General features: G+C 50.5%; 1 pseudogene; it reads right to left on the minus strand.

Moving 5' to 3' along the window:
• Window positions 1–4,337: 4,337 nt before the first annotated feature.
• On the minus strand, window positions 4,338–6,147 carry LOC135907121 (uncharacterized; annotated as a pseudogene).
• Window positions 6,148–19,051: the final 12,904 nt, after the last annotated feature.

Consider the following 19,051-nt stretch of genomic DNA (forward strand, 5'->3'; position numbering starts at 1 on the left):
GCGCGTGTTGCCCGGCGCTGAACAAGCTCAAGTTTCTCAGTTTGGTACGGGGACTATACCGATGAGCAATACTCCAGCTGTGGCAGAATAACAGAAGTGTAGAGTGCTCGGAAAACCTCAGATCCAGAGGGAAGGGATCGAGACACGGGACACAAACCCAAGAATGCGACGAGCCTTAGATACAGTGCTGGTAACATATGCGGAGAAGTCGAGAGAAGGGCTGAATGTTACCCTAATAATGGGAAGGGCCAGAAGAGTCTTCATAGAGGTGAGGAAGTAGGTTGCATACACAGCAGTTTGTTGTGGCTGAAACGCACGGCAGCGCTTTTTGTAATGCTACTACAAAGTTTGTTATTGCAGGCCCAGTTGTTCTCTACCATGGATTCTAACCAACTAGCCCGCCAGCGTGTTTTAACCAGTTGTTCACGTTTACAGAACGTATTTATTGAACCGCATAAGCTGTATATTGGCATAATGTTGTAGTGGAAGTGTTAACGTATTAATCAAACACATTCTGCGAAGATGCACTGGGAACTTGGTTATGAGTTGATCTTTTTCCTGACTGCGGTTTATAGCATCGCAGCGAGAAACATTTTAGTGGAAGCTGGAGAGGTTTGGGCAGTTTCAGCATACCCACCGCACAAAGCACTCATGACACTTTTCTCCTTCCCCACAATGCAGTCACACCATGTACTCTTTCCATAAACAAAAAATAAAGAAGAGATTAAGAGCCAATTACAGTTTCATTAACTCAGTACGTGCGGCTTCTCAAGCAGGCATCGAAGCAATCCTGGAATACGCGGCCGCATGCATAGTTCTTGTATGATGCATGTCCTCCTATGCATTGCACACGGTGCACATAATGCAAACAGATCACTTCTTTTTGCAGTGCTCAAGTATAAGGACACACAGACTCAAACACGACAGCGCTGTGTCATGTTTCCTTCAGTGCGTCAGCATTCTTGAGTGCTGCACGAGCGATTTATCCTCAACTAGGCCATAAGACGCCTGCACTTGAAAGGAGTGAGTGAAGGAGTACTGCGAACTTGTACTGACCTGGATTCACATGCCGAATAGAAGAGCGCACTGTCAGCTGAAACGGACGGCATCGCTGATCATGTACTTGCCATTGTTCGGCTACAAGTTCAAAAGTTATCGCTTTCGCTTTCAAAAGTTATCTTTGCAGGTGGTATCGGCGCTGAGATCGCCCGTTAAACTTGAGTCACCTGAGACCACATGAAACACACCACGGTTCACCACGCGAAGTTCCACACGGTTCATTCACCACATCACACACCACACGAAGTCAGGAGTGCCATATTTCAAATCGCTGCAGCCCCAAACGGAACTAAAAATTCATTTCCTTCGACAAATTTTCTCTGGTGGGCTCGCTCACTCGCCAGTTCACTCGCCAACTCGATGAACTCGCTAGCCCTACGCGTAATGTAAACAACATCGGCGGTAGGCGAGTGCTGATTATCCAGACCTCGGAGGTCGGAAGCATGTTTCCCATTCTCAAGAGCACGGCAAAATACACGTACAACAAGCACAGACGTTGCGGCAATCGTGACTTCGTTAGATATTTTAGCAGACGATCGCAGTGAGACCGGCGAAACGGCAATAGGTAGGTTGGATTTGTCGGCGTCGTTCGAACTCGACTCGGATCCACATCGCCCTGCCACAATCCACGGTCATCGGTCGTGTCATTGTCGGTCTAATGTCACAACGTTGTCATTCAGGAACACTGTCGCGCGCGTCGTGCGCCCAAAGAACTCGGACGATCGCACGCTGGCGACGCGTCCCCACGCGTCGCCGATCTTTTAGCATCGGTAGTCGGCAAAAAACTCTGATGATCGTTGGTGCCGGAGTCTTCAGATCGGCGGCCATCATAGGAGGCCTTGCAGCCTCCGGTTGGTTGACGCTGGCGACGCATCGCAGCCTCTGATTGGTGAAGCGTGCCCACACGTCACCGATCTTGTAGCATTGGCAGTTGACAGAATATGTTCCCGTCGCGTCACCGTGTTCACGACCGACGTTTTCGACTCGTTGGCACGTGCCGACGCATGCCAGCGGTCGGGCCTTAAGAGCTGCGCCTTGAGCACAAGCACGCTCTTCTCGAAGAATTTAATCGAGTCTGGGATACCGGGATACTGCCCTCCACTTGGAAGTTTTCGGTGGTCAAGCCCATTCCGAAGCCTGGTAAACCACCACATACCTTAGCCAACCTCTGTCCGATCTCTTTGACCTCGTGTGTCTGTAAAGTAATGGAGAGCATGGTCAACACACGCTTGATGTGGTACCTTCAAGATCACGACCTTAATTTCTGGCTCCTACACTGTATGGATTTCGCCGTGGGCTATCAACACAGGATGTGCCAGCCCGCCTAAAACAGGACGTCCTCGACTCTAATTCGGTGCACCCACGAGCCGTTGTCGCAGTGGATATACGCAAGGCATTTGATTCTGTCCCACATAACACTATCATGATCAAAGCACGTGCCCTTGGCATCAGAGGGAAGATGTACAACTTCATAGCGGGTTTCCTTGAAGAGCGAAGCTACCAAGTCGAAGTTGGTCACGACGCCAGTGCCATACAAACCAACCACGTAGGCGTCCCCCAGGGCTCGGTTATTTCACCGACGCTGGTTAATATAGCTATGCACCAGCTACCGAAGCGCCTTGCCGACGTATCGGGCCTGGATTACGCGGTGTACGCCGATGACGTCACCGTGTGGACGCATCAAGGGTGCATCGGGGAGCAGGAGGACGTCTTACAACGAGCTCTCGACATTATTCACGCCTATGCCACGGAAACGGGTTTACACACTGCCCCAGACAAAACAGAGTTTGTCGTCATTCATGGTGGCAGGTCTACCTTTGGAAAGCAGGAAGAAAAGCAGTCTTTTAAACTGTACATCGGTGACCAACCCATCACATGGAAATCTACTATCCGAATACTCGGTATGCACCCAGACGAGAACGGCACAACGAACACTTGGTTCCAATGCGTTACGAAGACCAGCAAACAAATCCTGCACGCTTTACGCAGAATCTCTACCCGCACCCGTGGAGTAAACGAACGTGAAATGCGGCAGTTCGCTCAAGGTTTTCTTGTCTCCCGTATCATGTACGGGCTGCCGTATCATCCAGTCAACCGCACACAGATGCACGCGCTCGACCGGTTACTTAACGAAGCCGAACGCATTGTAACTGGACTCCCAAGGTACACAAGCCTCGAAACGCTTAAAAGTTGTAGCAAACTCAACAACCTGTCCGAGCTCATAGACATGCACATCTATACACAAGAGACGAGACTTCGCGCCACAAAAGCCAGGCGACACACACTCATGCTCCTCGGGTATAACGTCCACAAAATGCCCATTTTGCCCAACAACACGCCGCCGTGGGAAATCACTGCTCTCACCGATGGCAGGCCCTTTCCTCTCAATATGGACCCTACTCAGTGAATGCGGCGCCTTGCATATGCCAAGAGGCATGCCAAGGCTACGAGTTCACTCTCCTTGACTGAACGCATCGTATACACGGACGCTGCACTGCCTGCAGACGAAGCTAGTAACACCTGTTATTCGACTGCGTGGTACGACCAGACAAATGAAAATCAAAACCACCGCCATCATATATCAGCAGAAGCAATGTCCAGCACCCGCGCTGAGCTAATGGCCATCCTAGATTATTTGAAGTGGGCCCTCGCAACTTCGTCTCAAGCTGACCCTGTTCACCATCATGTGTACACAGATTCCCAGGCTGCCCATCGGACATGTGCTAATGTTATATACACAGATCCCGTACTGCAGAAGATCCGGCACCAGGCACGCCTGCTCCGCGAATGCGGTCACGATGTTACCATTCACTGGGTCCCTGCGCACTGCGGTATCCTTGGAAACGAGAAGGCTCATAGACTGGCGCGCGCTCATCTCTCTACCGCACAAGCCACAGCATCCCATAATCCTTATCCTCTTCTGGCTACCACACCTGAGGTAGCAGACCCAATGGCAGACAAGCATGCGACCAAAAACGATGTGCCGCCTACCTCGCAGCAGTGGGCGATCCACTCTCTATACCGTCACTTCCGCCGAAGGTACTCACACAGCGAGAGTCAGTCTTGCTTCGGGGAATCCAGACAAGCACCCTCCTTACTCCTCACTTGTTGAACCATTTCCACAAGGGTGGCACACCACCACCCGTATTGGATTGGATTGGAGAAACTTTATTTATGCCTGCAGTTGGGCGCTCGCGCGCCCCGACGAGGGCCTACGTCATCCTCGAAGTTGCCGTTACACGGCGCGGGTCTCCGCTCGCCGTTGCCGGCTCGCTGGGTCCGTGCCTTTCGAGCGCCTCGAAGACCTGCTGGACGGTCCAGAGCTGATCGTCTCGGTCGTAGCTCGTCGCGGCTGCCTCGAGCCGCGGTGGGAGTGTTCTTGCATGATTTAGCGTCCTCTGGATATTTAATGCAGTCCCACAAGATGTGCGTGTAGTCTGCGGTCTCCCTTCGGCCAACTCTGCAAATATGTGTCGGATATGTCTCGGGGTACATGCGATTCATCAGTTTCGGGCTCGGTAGCGATCCGGCCTGGAGCTGTCTCAGTACTACCGCCTCCGCTCGACTCAGTCTCGGGTGCGGGGGTGGAAGAGTCCTGCGAGCCAAGCGGTAGGCCTTCGTGATTTCATTGTAATCCGTCATGCGGTCCTTGGTTCCGAACCACGTCGGACAGTCTGTCGCCGGGGCGCGGTTGGTTAGCGCTCGCGCCGCAGCGTGTGCCCTCTCATTATGGTTCTCATTGCGTTCCGACGCGTCGCCCGCGTGCGCCGGGAACCACTTCAGTCGTACTTTTCGTTCGTCTAGTTTTACCGCTCGCAGTACGCGCTCAGCCTCCCTGCAGATTTGCCCTTTGGCGAAGTTTCGCACCGCCTGTCTTGAGTCACTCAGCACCGTGTGGCAGTCTGCGTCGGCGATGGCCTGGGGGATGGCTACCGCCTCCGCTTGTTCCGCTTCGGCGCTTCTCACGCTCGCTGCCGTCCTCGTGGCGCCGGTTGACGCCTCTATGACGACCGCTGCGAAGGCGTTCCGTCGGTATTCGGCCGCCTCCACGTACCGCGCGTGTTCGTCGTTGGCATGCTGGTCGATGAGAGCCTTGGCCCTCGCCGCTCTTCTTCCCTTGTTGAACTCGGGATTCATGTTCCTCGGTATGGGGTCGATTCTGGTCTGGTGTCGGACCTCTTCGGGGACGGGGAGCTTCATCTCCACCTCGTTCGAGCGTCTAATTCCCAGATCGTCCAGTATCTTCCTCCCGGCTTTGGTCATGGACAGCCGCTCCAGTTGAGAGGTCCGTTGCACTTCGGCTATTTCTTCGAGCGTATTGCGTAGCCCGAGTTGTAACAAGCTGGTCGTGCTTGTGGACTCGAGCAGGCCCAGCGCCGTCTTGTACGCTCTTCTGATGAGCACGTTGATTTTGTTTCGTTCGTGTTGCAGCCATCTGTGGTAGGCTGCAACGTACGCGACGTGGCTGATGACGAAGGATTGTATGAGCCTAATTAGGCTCTCCTCTCTCATGCCAGCCTTTCGAGAAGTGACTCGTTTGAGGAGTCGAATCGCGTTGGCTGCTTTTGCCTTGAGACGGGTGATGGTTTCGCCGTTTCTTCCGTGCTTTTCGATGACCATGCCTAGGATCCTAATTTTGCCGACCTCGGGGATCATGTTGCCGGATTTGGTGACGATTCTGATTTTTTCGTTTTCGCATTGTCTGGTCTTGCCTCTGCTGTATTTGGTAGGTGGGAGTATGAGAAGCTCCGATTTGCTCGACGAACATCTCAGTCCGGTGCCTTCCAGCTGGTCTTCTATTGCGTCGACGGCGGCTTGCAGCGCGCCCTCGATGTGGGCGTCGCTGCCACCGGTCACCCATATCGTGATATCGTCCGCGTAGATGGTGTGCCTGGCGTCTTCGATGCGCCCGAGCTTTTCGGCCACTCCGATTATTACCAGGTTGAACAGCATCGGCGAAATGACCGCTCCCTGCGGTGTTCCGGTGCTCCCGAGCTTCTTCTCTTGCGTCTGTAGGTCGCCTGCTCGTAGCTCGACGGTCCTGTCCGTGAGGAAGTCCTTGATGTAGTTGTAGGATCTTTCCCCCATGTTGAGCTTGGAGACTTGGGACAGAATCGCCGAGTGCATCACCTTATCGAAGGCGCTCTGCAGGTCAAGCCCTGGAATGGCTTTGTTGTCGCGGGCGCTGCCGCCATCATCGATGATTTGGTGTTTGAGCTGCAGCATCGCGTCCTGCGTGCTGAGGTGCTGTCTGAAGCCGATCAAAGTGGCCGGGTACAGACCTTGTTCCAGGTAGTCTTGCCACCTGTTGAGCAGGACGTGCTCCAGCACCTTGCCCACGCAGGACGTGAGCGAGATGGGCCGAAGATTATCCGTGTCCGGCGGCTTCCCCGGCTTGGGGATCAGGATGGTCTTGGCTGTCTTCCACAGCTTTGGCACTGCGCCTGCTCTCCAGCACTTGTTGTAGTATTTTGCGAGCTTTTCAATCGAGCCGTCATCGAGGTTCTTGAGCGCTTTGTTCGTGACGAGGTCAGGGCCAGCTGCCGACCGGCTGTTGAGGTCGTGCAGGGCCGCGCGTACCTCTTCGACGTCAATGTCACGATCGAGGTTCACGTAAGGCAGGCCGCTGTACGGCGCGTTTCGTTCGGTAGGTGTAGTCGGCAGGTATTTGTCGTTAATGCGCCTGGTGACTTCGTTGACGCCGTGTGCTGAGACCGCCCGATGTATGAGCCTGGCGAGTCTGTCCCTTTGGTGCGACTTGGTCTTCGTTTAGTCGAGCAGGTGCCCCAGTAGGTTCCACGTCTGCCCGCTATGCATCTGCCCGTCTGCCGCATTACAGATCTCGTTCCACTGTTGCATGCAAAGAGCGCGACAGTGATCCTCGATCGCTCGGTTCAGCTCCGCCACCTTCTTTCTCGGTCTGCAGTTAAGCCGTTGTTTCTTCCAGCGATTGAGTATCGACTGTTTGGCCTCGATGAGATGCGCAAGCCGGCTGTCTACTTTGTCGATCTCCGCGCCCGTTCCAATCTCTTTGGTCGCGTCGCGTACGCTCTTGGTGATTCGGCCGTCCACGAGTCGATGTCTTCGATCTCGTCGTCACCGTCGCTCTTCTGGCTTCTGGCGTCTCGAAAGGCATCCCAGTCTATCCATCTGTGTGTTTTGACGCTGGTGTCCTGATCCGGTATGCCGATTTCCACGATGGTGTGGTCGCTGCCGAGGTCGATCCCCGTGGTTCTTCAGGTGATCGCGCCCCAGATGTCGTTCTTGACGAACGTGAGGTCCGGAGTGGTGTCCCGGGACACGGAGTTACCAATTCTCGTCGGATGTGTCGGGTCCGTGATGAGGGTGAAGTCGAGTTCCGTAACGTCTTGGTACAGGTCGCGGCCCTTTGCTGTGTACTTGTTGTAGCCCCAGGCAGGGTTCATCGCGTTGAAGTCTCCGCTACGTCCCACCAAGGTTTCGTGCCCTGGCCACCATACAGCGGGGGCCCTGGCCTTCTTCTCTCCGGACTTGGGCTTGCCCGGATACCACGTCTCCGGACCACGCCATCGAGCTCTGGCGAGCACTGCTGCTGTTCCTTCAGGACCCTGCAGCACCACCCGTCGGCGATCGGCTCCACAACAGCCACAAGCGTCACGTGGGCCCCACTTAGATGCCTCCAGAACGTTCATTAATAAAACGGAGGCAGCCTTGCCCTTCCCCTTTTCCAATAACACCCCTCCTCTTTCCACCGCAGCGTCTTCGGCGCATTTTAATGTGGAATAAACGTGGTTTAATTCATTCTAAAACAATTGAGGAGCTATTCCATTCTATGGGAGGCCGCCATTGGAATCTGAGCCTGGCAACATTTAACGCTAGAACGTTATCTAGTGAGGTGAGTCTAGCAGTGCTATTGGAGGAATTAGAGGGCAGTACATGGCATATAATATGGCTCAGTGAAGTTAGGAGGACAAATGAAGCATATACAGTGCTAAAAAGCGGGCACGTCCTGTGCTTCCGGGGCTTAGCGGAGAGGTGACAACTGCGAGTCGGATTCCTGATTAATAACAATATAGCTGGTAGCGAACAGGAATTCTAAAGCATTAACGAGAGGGTGGCAGGCCTTCTTGTGAACCTTAATAAGAGGTACAAATTCAAGGTCGTACAGGTGTACGCCCCTACATCCAGTCATGATGGCCAGGAATTCGAAAGCTTTTATAAAGACGTGGAATCTGCGATGGGTAAGGTCAAAACAAAATACACTGTACTGATGGGCGACTTCAATGCCAAGGTAGGCAAAAAGCAGGCTGGAGACAAGGCAGTGGGGGAATATGGCATAGGTGCTAGGAATAGCAGGGGATAGTTATTAGTAGAGTTTGCAGAACAGAATAGTAAGCGGATAATGAATACCTTCTTCCGCAAGTGGGATAGCCGAAAGTGTATGTGGAGGAGCCTGATCGACAAGACTAGAAATCAAATTGACTTTATACTCTGCGCTAACGCTGGCATCACACAAAATGTGGACGTGCTCGACAAGGTGCGCTGCAGTGACCATAGGATGGTAAGAAATCGAATTAGCCTAGACTTGACGAGGGAACGGAACAAACTGGTGCATAAGAAGCCGATCAATGAACTAGCGGTAAGAGGGAAAATAAAGGAATTCCGGATCAAGCTACAGAACAGGTATTCGGCTTTAAGACAGGAAGAGGACCTTAGTGGTGAAGCAATGAACGACAATTTTATGGGCATCATTAAGGAGTCTGCAATAGAAGTCGGTGGATACTCCGTTAGACAAGATACCAGTAAGCTATCGCAGGAGACGAAAGATCTGGTCAAGAAACACCAATGTATGAAAGCCTCTAACCCTACAGCTAGAATAGAACTGGCAGAACTTTCCAAGTTTATCAACAAGCGTAAGGCAGCTGACATAAGGAAGAATGATATGGATAGAATTGAACATGCTCTCAGGAACGGAGGAAGCCTAAAAGCAATGAAAAAGAAATTAGGAATAGGCAAGAATCAGATCTATGCGTTAAGAGACAAAGCCGGCAATATCATTACTAATATGGATGACATCGTTCAAGTGGCTGAGGAGTTCTATAGGGATTTATACAGTACCAGTGGGACCCACGAAAATTATGGAAGAGAGAATAATCTATAGGAATTTGAAATCCAACAAGTAACGCCGGAAGAAGTAAAGAAATCTTTGGGAGCTATGCAAAGGGGGAAGGCAGCTGGGGAGGATCAGGTAACAGCAGATTTGTTGAAGGATGGTGGGCAGATTGTTCTAGAAAAACTGGCCACCCTGTATACGCAATGCCTCATGACTTCGAGCGTACCGGAATCTTGGAAAAACGCTAACATAATCCTAATGCATAAGAAAGTGGACGCCAAAGACTTGAAAAATTATAGACCGATCAGCTTACTCCGTTGCCTACAAAGTATTTGCTAAGGTAATTGCAAATAGAATCAGAAACACCTTAGACATCTGTCAACCAAAGGACCAGGCAGGATTTCGTAAAGGCTACTCAACAATAGACCATATTCACACTATCAATCAGGTGATAGAGAAATGTGCGGAGTATAACCAAACCTCATATATAGCTTTCATTGATCACGAGAAAGCGTTTGATTCAGCCGAAACCTCAGCAGTCATGGAGGCATTACGGAATCAGGGCGTACACGAGCCGTATGTAAAAATGCTGAAAGATATCTATAGCGGCTCCCCAGCCACCGTAGTCCTCCATAAAGAAAGCAACAAAATCTCGATAAAGAAAGGCGTCAGGCAGGGAGATACGATCTCTCCAATGTTATTCACAGCGTGTTTACAGGAGGTATTCAGAGACCTGGATTGGGAAGAATTGGGGATAAGAGTTAATGGAGAATACTTTAGAAACTTGCGATTCGCTGATGGTATTGCCTTGCTTAGTAACTCAGGGGACCAACTGCAATGCATGCTCACTGACATGGAGAGGCAAAGCCGAAGGGTGGGTCTAAAAATTAATCTGCAGAAAACCAAAGTAATGTTTAACAGTCTCGGAAGAGAACAGCAGTTTACGATAGGTAGCGAGGCACTGGAAATGGTAAGGGAATACATCTACTTAGGACAGGTAGTGACTGCGCCGAAAATAACGTACAGCACGAAGGACAAGGACAGTGATAGACGACATGCACAGCGCTGACTTTCAACAATATTGTATTGCGTTGCCACATCGTGTGTATATATACAAGAAGAGGCATGCGCAAAAAATGTACGACAGTCACAAGGGGTGTTCCAACAGCAAATCATTGAACTAAGAACATGATCACTTGAAAAAATAAAAAAAATATAAGCATTATGATTTCTATCTGTTTAGATACGAGACTTCACCAGGGGTCAGCGTGATTGAGGGCGCACTAACGCAAATACTACCAAGTTTTTTTATGAAATCAGCTTCCACAATTTCCCGGGTGAGCTGAGAGCTGTGCATCGCTAAAACTTCAGTATCTTCAAAGAATGGCACGCAGCCGCAGTTCCGGCAATGGATGCCCAAGTGGCCTTGTACCGTGCTGCGGACGTTGTTACAATGCTCTCTTAGTCGATCGTTTAAGCACCTGCCTGTCTGTCCTACAGACTTACTGCCGCAAGACAGGGGAATTTGGTAGACTACATTCCTTGTGCACTTCACAAACCGTTTTCTGTGCCCGACAGAACAACAACTCTGATATGATTTAGGCGCGTTTACACGCTTACAGAGCCTTGCCAATTCTTCCGGGCCTGAGAAAACGACTGTGATTCCTGCACGCTGCCCAATGTTCTTTAGCCAATGGGATACATCATGCACATATGGCAGCACTGCAAACCTGCGTCTTTCAGCCCGCTGGTTCCCGGATTGAGCGGGATCATCACGTTTTGTGCGCCTCAGAAGCTAATCCGCTATGGCTGAAATTAAGGACAAAGGGTAACCAGCCCAAGAATGGCGATCAACCTGAGCAGCAAGACTATGTTGCATCTGGTGTGGGCACGATTTATTGAGGCTGTTAACGAGACATAACTTTATAATACCTTGTTTAACGAGTTTTGAGTGTGCGGAGTTAAAAGGCAAGGGTGGCTTCTTACTTCTCGGTTCGAAGGCCACTTGTACAAGGCCACTTGGGCATCCATTGCCCGGACTGCGGCTGCGTGCCATTCTTTGAAGATACTGAAGTTTTAGCGAGACACAGCTCTCAGCTCACCCGGGAAATTGTGGAAGCTGATTTCATCAAAAAACTTGGTAGTATTTGCGTTAGTGCGCCCTCAATCGCGCTGACCCCTGGTGAAGTCTCGTATCTAAACAGATAGAAATCGTAATGCTTATATTTTTTATATTTTTTAAGGTGATCATGTTCTTAGTTCAATGACTTGCTGTTAGAACACCCCATGTCATTGTCGCACATTTTCTGCGCATGCCTCTTCTTGTGTATATACACACGATGTGGCAACGCAGTACAATATTGTTGGGAGTCAGCGCTGTGTATGTCGTCTATCGCTGTCCTTGTCCTTCGCGCTGTACGTTATTTTTGATCATGAATTACCAACTAGCCCAAGCAACTACCCTAGTGACTGCGGATCCGGATCATGAGACTGAAATAATCAGAAGAATAAAAATGGCATTCTCAGATCATGAACAACAGGTTGCCATTATCCCTCAAGCATACAAAAAGCATACAGCAGCTGTGTCTTACCAGTACTCGCGTATGGGGCACAAACCTGGAGGCTTACGAAAAGGGTTCTACTTAAATTGAGGACGACGCAACGAGCTATGGAAAGAAGGATAATGGGTGTAACGTTAAGGGATAAGGAAAGAGCAGATTGGGTGAGGGAACAAACGCGAGGTAATGATATCTTAGTTGAAATCAAGAAAAAGAAATGGGCATGGGCGGGACAAGTAATCAGGAGGGAATATAACCGATGGTCATTAAGGGTTACAGACTGGATTCCAAGGGAAGAGAAGAGTAGCAAAGGGCGGCAGAAAGCTAGATGGGCGGATGAGATTAAGAAGTTTGCAGGGACAACATGGCCACAGTTAGTACATGACCGGGGCAGTTGGAGAAGTATGGGAGATGCCTTTGCCCGGCAGTTGGCGTAATCAGGCTGACGATGATGATGATGATTTCATTCTATGAATGTGGACACCAGCGAAGCTGTATGCCACATTGCACAGGGCTAGGTCCATGTATTTATTTTCATCATTTGGTAATGGTAGCGACGATAGCTTTGTGATTACTGTGAGATGGACTGATTGCTTCGGTTACAACCTCAGACAGAAACTTGATCAAAGTTAAATCTGTACAGAGCCATTATTGAGTCGTTGAGTGATTTGGATTGGTGCGGCATTTCAAACCAAACTCTTCAAGCACAAACTCAGTGAACCATTTCTTGTCTGGTTTAGAAATGTCCGCAATGGAGACTCCAAAGCTGATCACAGGGGCAGTGTCATCATGGCTAACGCATGTAAAGTGCACGGTCATGAAATTCTGAATTTCACACTTGGCTGTGCCTGGAGGTATACCATAGTGGACATCACTATTCCATCGAAATTCCCACAGTCAGTGGCATTGTACTCTCGCGAGTCAAGGGTGTGCGTACATTTTGCCCTTTGCGTATACAGCAATGCCTCCTGCTCGTGAGTCCATCTGTTGTTCAGAAACGATTGCAGTACACCCATCGATTTGAAACAATGCATCGTGATTTATTTAGTTCATTTTTACTATTATTTACTATTATCATCCTCAGGGGCGTAATGCTTGAAGCCTGCTTCACCTCCGCCGCGTATCGGCCCGGTATTGCGCTATCACCGGTATCGGCCCGTGCTCACCAAGTGCTTGGACATTTTGCTGACACACAAACACGAAAAATACATGGAACTCTAGCCATATAGAGTTTCTCTGCAAAATTGAGTCCCTCGGTTCGTCTTCTTCATCGTGACAGATCCTTATTTTCTTATTTATTAGATACTGCGGAACCCAGATCTATGCAGGGAACGCAAAATTAATGAAACAGAACAATTCTCAAAATATGTGCACACAAAACAAGCGCAAGAGTGCGAGTACAATCGTGACAAAGCTCTGTAATGAAGTGATTGACCTAAGCGATTCCAGTCAGCAATCGTGAGTGGGGAAAAACATTTAAGTGTGTTAGTTTGGGCAAATAGGCGCAAAGTATTTTAATGATAGTGGGGAGTTGGCCATGTCAATATAGGATTTATATATTCACGCGTGTACCCTTTTCATAAGCCTCCAGGTTTCTGCCCCGTAGGTGAGTACTGGTAAGACACAGCTATTATATACTTTTCTCTTGAGGGATAATGGCAACCTGCTGTTCATGATCTGAGAATGCCTGGCAAACGCACGCCAGCCGATTCTTATTCTTCTGATTATTTCCGTCTCATGATCCGGATCCGCCGTCACTACCTGCCCTAAGTAGATGTATTCCCTTACGACTTCCAGTGCCTCGCTGCCTATTGTAAATTGCTGCTTTTTTCCGAGACTGTTAAGCATTACTTTAGTTTTCTGCAGATAATTTTTACACCCACTCTTCTGCTTTGCCTCTCCAGGTCAGTGAGCATGCATTGCAATTGGTCCCCTGAGTTACTAAGCAAGGCGATATCATCAGCGAATCGCAAGTTACTAAGGTATTCTCCATAAACTTTTATCCCCAATTCTTCCCAATCCAGGTCTCTGAATACCTCCTGTAAACACGCTGTGAATAGCATTGGAGAGATCATATCTCCCTGCCTGACGCCTTTCTTTATTGGGATTTTGTTGCTTGCTTTATGGAGGCTAACGGTGGCTGTGGAGGCGCTATAGATATCTTTCAGTATTTTTGCATACGGCGCGTCTACACCCTGATTCCGTAATGCCTCCATGACTGCTGAGGTTTCGACAGAATCAAACGCTTTCTCGTAATCAATGAAAGCTATATATACGGGTTAGTTATATTCCGCACATTTGTCTATCACCTGATTGATAGTGTGAATATGATCTATTGTTGAGTAGCCTTTACGGAATCCTGCCTGGTCCTTTGCTTGACAGAAGTCTAAGGTGTTCCTGATTCTATTTGCGGTTACCTTAGTAAATAGTTTGTAGGCAACGGACAGTAAGCTGATTGGTCTATAATTTTTCAAGTCTTTGGCGTCCCCTTTCTTATGGATTAGGATTATGTTAGCGTTCTTCCAAGATTCCGGTACGCTCGAGGTCATGAGGCATTGCGTATACAGGGTGGCCAGTTTCTCTAGAACAACCTGTCCACCATCCTTCAACAAATCTGCTGTTACCTGATCCTCCCCAGCTGCCTTCGCCCTTTGCATATCTCCGAAGGCTTTCTTTACTTCTTCCGGCGTTACCTTTGGAATTTCGAATTCCTCTAGACTATTTTCTCTTGCATTATCATCGTGGGTGCCACTGGTACTGTATAAATCTCTATAGAACTCCTCAGCCACTTGAACTATCTCATCCATATTAGTAATGCTATTGCAGGCTTTGTGTCTTAACGCATACATCTGATTCTTGCCAATTCCTAGTTTCTTCTTCACTGTTTTCAGGCTTCCTCCGTTCCTGAGAGCATGTTCAATAATATCCATATTATACTTCCTTATGTCAGCTGTCTTACGCTTGTTGATTAACTTCGAAAGTTCTGCCAGTTCTATTCTAGCTGTAGGGTTAGAGGCTTTCATACATTGGCGTTTCTTGACCAGATCTTTCGTCTCCTGCGATAGATTGCTGGTGTCCTGCCTACCGGAGTTACCACCGACTTCCATTGCACACTCCTTAATGATGCCCACAAGATTGTCGTTCATTGCTTCAATACTAAGGTCCTCTTCTTGAGTTAAAGCCGAATACCTGTTCTGTAGCTTGATCTGGAATTCCTCTATTTTCCCTCTTACCGCTAACTCATTTATCGGGATCTTATGTACCAGTTTCTTCCGTTCCCTCCCCAGGTGTAGGCTAATTCGAGTTCTTACCATCCTGTGGTCACTGCAGCGCGCCTCGCCGAGCACGTCCACATCTTGTATGATGCCAGGGTTAGCGCAGAGTGTGAAGTCTATTTCATTTCTAGTCTCGCCGTTCGGGCTCCTCCACGTCCACTTTCGGCTATCCCGCTTGCGGAAGAAGGTATTCATTATCCTCATATTATTTTGTTCCGCAACCTCTCCTAATAACTCTCCCCTGCTATTCCTAGTGCCTATGCCATATTCCCCCACTGCCTTGTCTCCAGCCTGCTTCTTGCCTACCTTGGCATTAAAGTCCCCCATTAGTGTAGTGTATTTAGTTTTCACTCTACCCATTACCGATTCCAGGTCTTCATAGCAGCTTTCGACTTCGTGGTCATCATGACTGGATGTAGGGGGCTTAGATCTGCACAGCCTTCAATTTCTACCTCTTATTAGGTGTCACAACAAGACCTGCCACCCTCTCGTTAATGCTATAGAGTTCCTGTATGTTACCAGCTATATTCTTAATAATCAGGAATCCGACTCCTAAGCCCCGGTAGCACAGGACGTGCCCGCTTTTTAGCACTATATATGCTTCTTTTGGCCTCCTAACTTCACTACGCCCTATTATATCCCATTTACTGCCTTCTAATTCCTCCAATAGCACTGCTAGACTCGCCTCACTAGATAACGTTCTAGCGTTAAACGTTGGCAGGTTCATATTCCAATGGCGGCCTGTCCGTCCCCCGTTATCCCACAACAACCTCGGGACCCACCGACCTTCCATGGAGCAGCGACTGAAGACCCAGAATCCTGGCTGGAGACCTACGAACGAATCGCGATGTTTAACAACTGGGACTCAGGCGACAAGCTGCGGCATGTATATTTTGCCTTAGAAGATGCCGCGAGAGCGTGGTTTGAGAACCGTGAGTCGACCTTGACAACATGGGACCTCTTCCGTAGCGGCTTCATGCGCACCTTCACGAGCGCCGTGCGCAAGGAAACGGCCGAAGCCATGCTGGACGCCCGAGTGCAGCTACCTAACGACAACGTTGCCATCTTCACGGAAGAAATGAACCATCTGTTCCGCCACGCCGACCCAGATATGCCCGAGGAGAAGAAAGTCCGCCTTCTCATGCGTGGTGTAAAGGAAGAACTTCTCGGCGCAATGATACGAAGCCCATCGAAGACCGTAGAAAAGTTCGTTCGCGAGGCCACCAGCATCGAGAAGACAGCGTGCCCAAGACCAGCGGAACCGGCAATTCAACCGCCGTACAAGCTCTACCCACTACGCAGGAATTCAATCACTTGCCACGGACGATCTGCGCGAGACCATCAGGGCCATGGTGCGCAAAGAACTGCGCAAGGTCTTGCCTACGTCGCAGCCTCAAGTGGCTTCGATCGCCGACATCGTGAAAGAAGAGGTGCACCGATCGCTTGGAGTTCCTGAGGTGCAACCAGAATCACCACAGCCCCAGCCGGAAGCGATGACCTACGCCGCCGTCGCACGCCGTCAATGCACCCCTCCGCGACCGCGCCAGGGCCCTGTAACGCCGCAATTCCGTCTTCCGCCGCCGCCACCACCAGCACACCCACCCGTCGCCCGCCGCACCTACGCGAGGAACACGGACATTTGGCGAGCCCCCGACCACCGCCCGCTCTGCTATCCCTGCGGAGAAGCCGGCCATGTGTACCGCCGATGCCCATACCGCGACTTGGGACTGAGAGGGTTCGCCGTCAACGCGCCGCGTCCACAGCTTGGCGAGCGCCCACGTGACATCGCCGATTACCTCGCCGCTACTCAGTGGAGCCCTCGACGGCCGTCCCGTTCGCCGTCACCAGGCCGCTACCTGTCGCCGCAGCGCCGACCATACACCGGCCCAGCCAGCGGTCGCTCTACGATCCCATATCCGGAAAACTAAAAGCAGCAACCGATGGAGGTGCGGTTGCTGTTCGTCGAACTGACGAAGATCCTCCGCCGCCGACGAAGACGACAAAGAGACCATGTCGACGACATAATAACGACCTGCCGCCGTCCCGACGAAGTCAGGAAGCCAAGACTACACTGACGAATGACGACTTGACGACGCGACGCTCCAGCTTCAGTTCGACACGACGCAGCCGTGATCCGACGCCAAGACCTAACTGCAACGCCAGACAAAGAACCACCGACCTCGACGTACTTCTCGACGGCCACGAAGTTACCGCCTTAGTGGACACAGGGGCTGATTACTCCATCATGAGTGGACACATCGACGCCCAGTTGAAGATGGTGAAGACTGCATGGGAAGGCCCCCAAATTCGCACCGCTGGAGGACACCTGACTACGCCGACTGGAATCTGCTCGGCAAGAATAATCATTCATGACCGGACTTACCCTGCCACCTTCGTTATCCTCCAACAGTGTTCACGAGACGTCATTCTCGGTATGGACTTCCTGAACCAACATGGCGCAATCATCGACCTGATGTCGAAGTCAATAACGCTGTCGGAAGATAAAGCGATACCGCCGGAGAGCCCTCGTAGTCACCACGCCTTGAGTGTGCTCGAAGATCAAGTGAGCATCCCGCCTCGCTCCAGCATTGCTATTACGGTCGGCACCGAAATACCCGCTGACGTAGAAGGTGTCATCGAAGGCGACCAACATCTACTGCCAGACCGTGAAATTTGCGTCGCAAGAGGGATCGCTAGACTGCATGGAGGCAAAACTGAAGTGTTGCTGACAAACTTCAGCCAGGAGTTCAAGCACATCAACAAGGGCACGACGATCGCGTACATCGAGGAAATTCTGGAAACCAGTAATGCGTTTGTCATCTCGGATTCCGCCGCAGCTACCCCGACGACCATGGTTGCCGAACCAGACTACGACATTAATCCAAGTCTCCCCGTGATTAAGCAACAGCAGCTCAGAAGTCTGCTCCGACGATACAACGGCTGCTTTTCGACGCCATCGAGGATTCGACAAACACCAGTCGCCAAGCATCGCTTAATCACCAAGGGGTACGCTCGACCACTCCACCAGAGTCCTTACCGAGTTTCGCCGCGAGAACGCGAAGCTATAAGAAAACAAGTCGACGAAATACTGCGCAACGACATCATCCAGCCGTCGAAAAGCCCGTGGGCATCCCCTGTTGTCCTGGTAAAGAAAATGACGGAACCCTACGTTTCTGCGTCGATTATCGTCGTCTGAACAAGATCACGAAGAAGGACGTGTACCCCCTCCCACGGATAGACGACGCATTGGATCGGCTCCGCAGCGCTAAATACTTCTCGTCAATGGACCTCAAGTCTGGCTATTGGCAAATAGAAGTCGACGAACGAGATCGCGAAAAGATCGCCTTCATCACCCCAGACGGCCATTTCGAGTTCAAGGTTATGCCATTTAGACTGTGCTCGACGCCTGCAACGTTCCAGCGCGTGATGGACACGGTTTTAGCAGGATTGAAGTGGCAGACCTGTCTCGTTTACTTGGATGACGTCGTTGTATTTGCCGGAAATTTCGACGATCACCTTAGGCGGCTTGCCACAGTACTAGAGGCCATCAAGTCATAAGGGCTCACTCTGAAGCCAGAAAAGTGCCACTTCGCTTACGATGAGCTTCTGTTCCTAGGCCACGTCATCAGCAAGTCTGGAGTCCGCCCTGACCCGCAGAAGACAGCTGCCATCGCAAAGTTCCCGCAGCCCACCGACAAGAAGGCAGTGCGTAGATGTCTTGGCATGTGTGCCTACTACAGGCCATTTGTCAAGGACTTTTCACGCATCGCTGAGCCGCTGACACAGCTAACTAAATGTGACGTCGAGTTCAAGTGGGAAACGCCGCAGGCCGACGCATTTCAAGAACTAAAGCGACGCATGCAGTCGCCGCCCATTCTTGCGCACTTCGACGAGCACGCCGATACCGAAATCCACACTGACGCCAGTAGCCTAGGCCTCGGTGCCGTCCTAGTCCAGCGAAAAGATGGACATGAACACGTGATAGCTTACGCTTACGCTATTTTCTTTATGCACTGGTGTTTTAAACTTCTTTTTGTTTGTATTGTCATATGTTCACAACTATAAAG

The sequence above is a fragment of the Dermacentor albipictus genome, chromosome 1 (assembly GCF_038994185.2).
Source record: "Dermacentor albipictus isolate Rhodes 1998 colony chromosome 1, USDA_Dalb.pri_finalv2, whole genome shotgun sequence".
In the NCBI taxonomy this organism is placed as follows: domain Eukaryota; kingdom Metazoa; phylum Arthropoda; class Arachnida; order Ixodida; family Ixodidae; genus Dermacentor; species Dermacentor albipictus.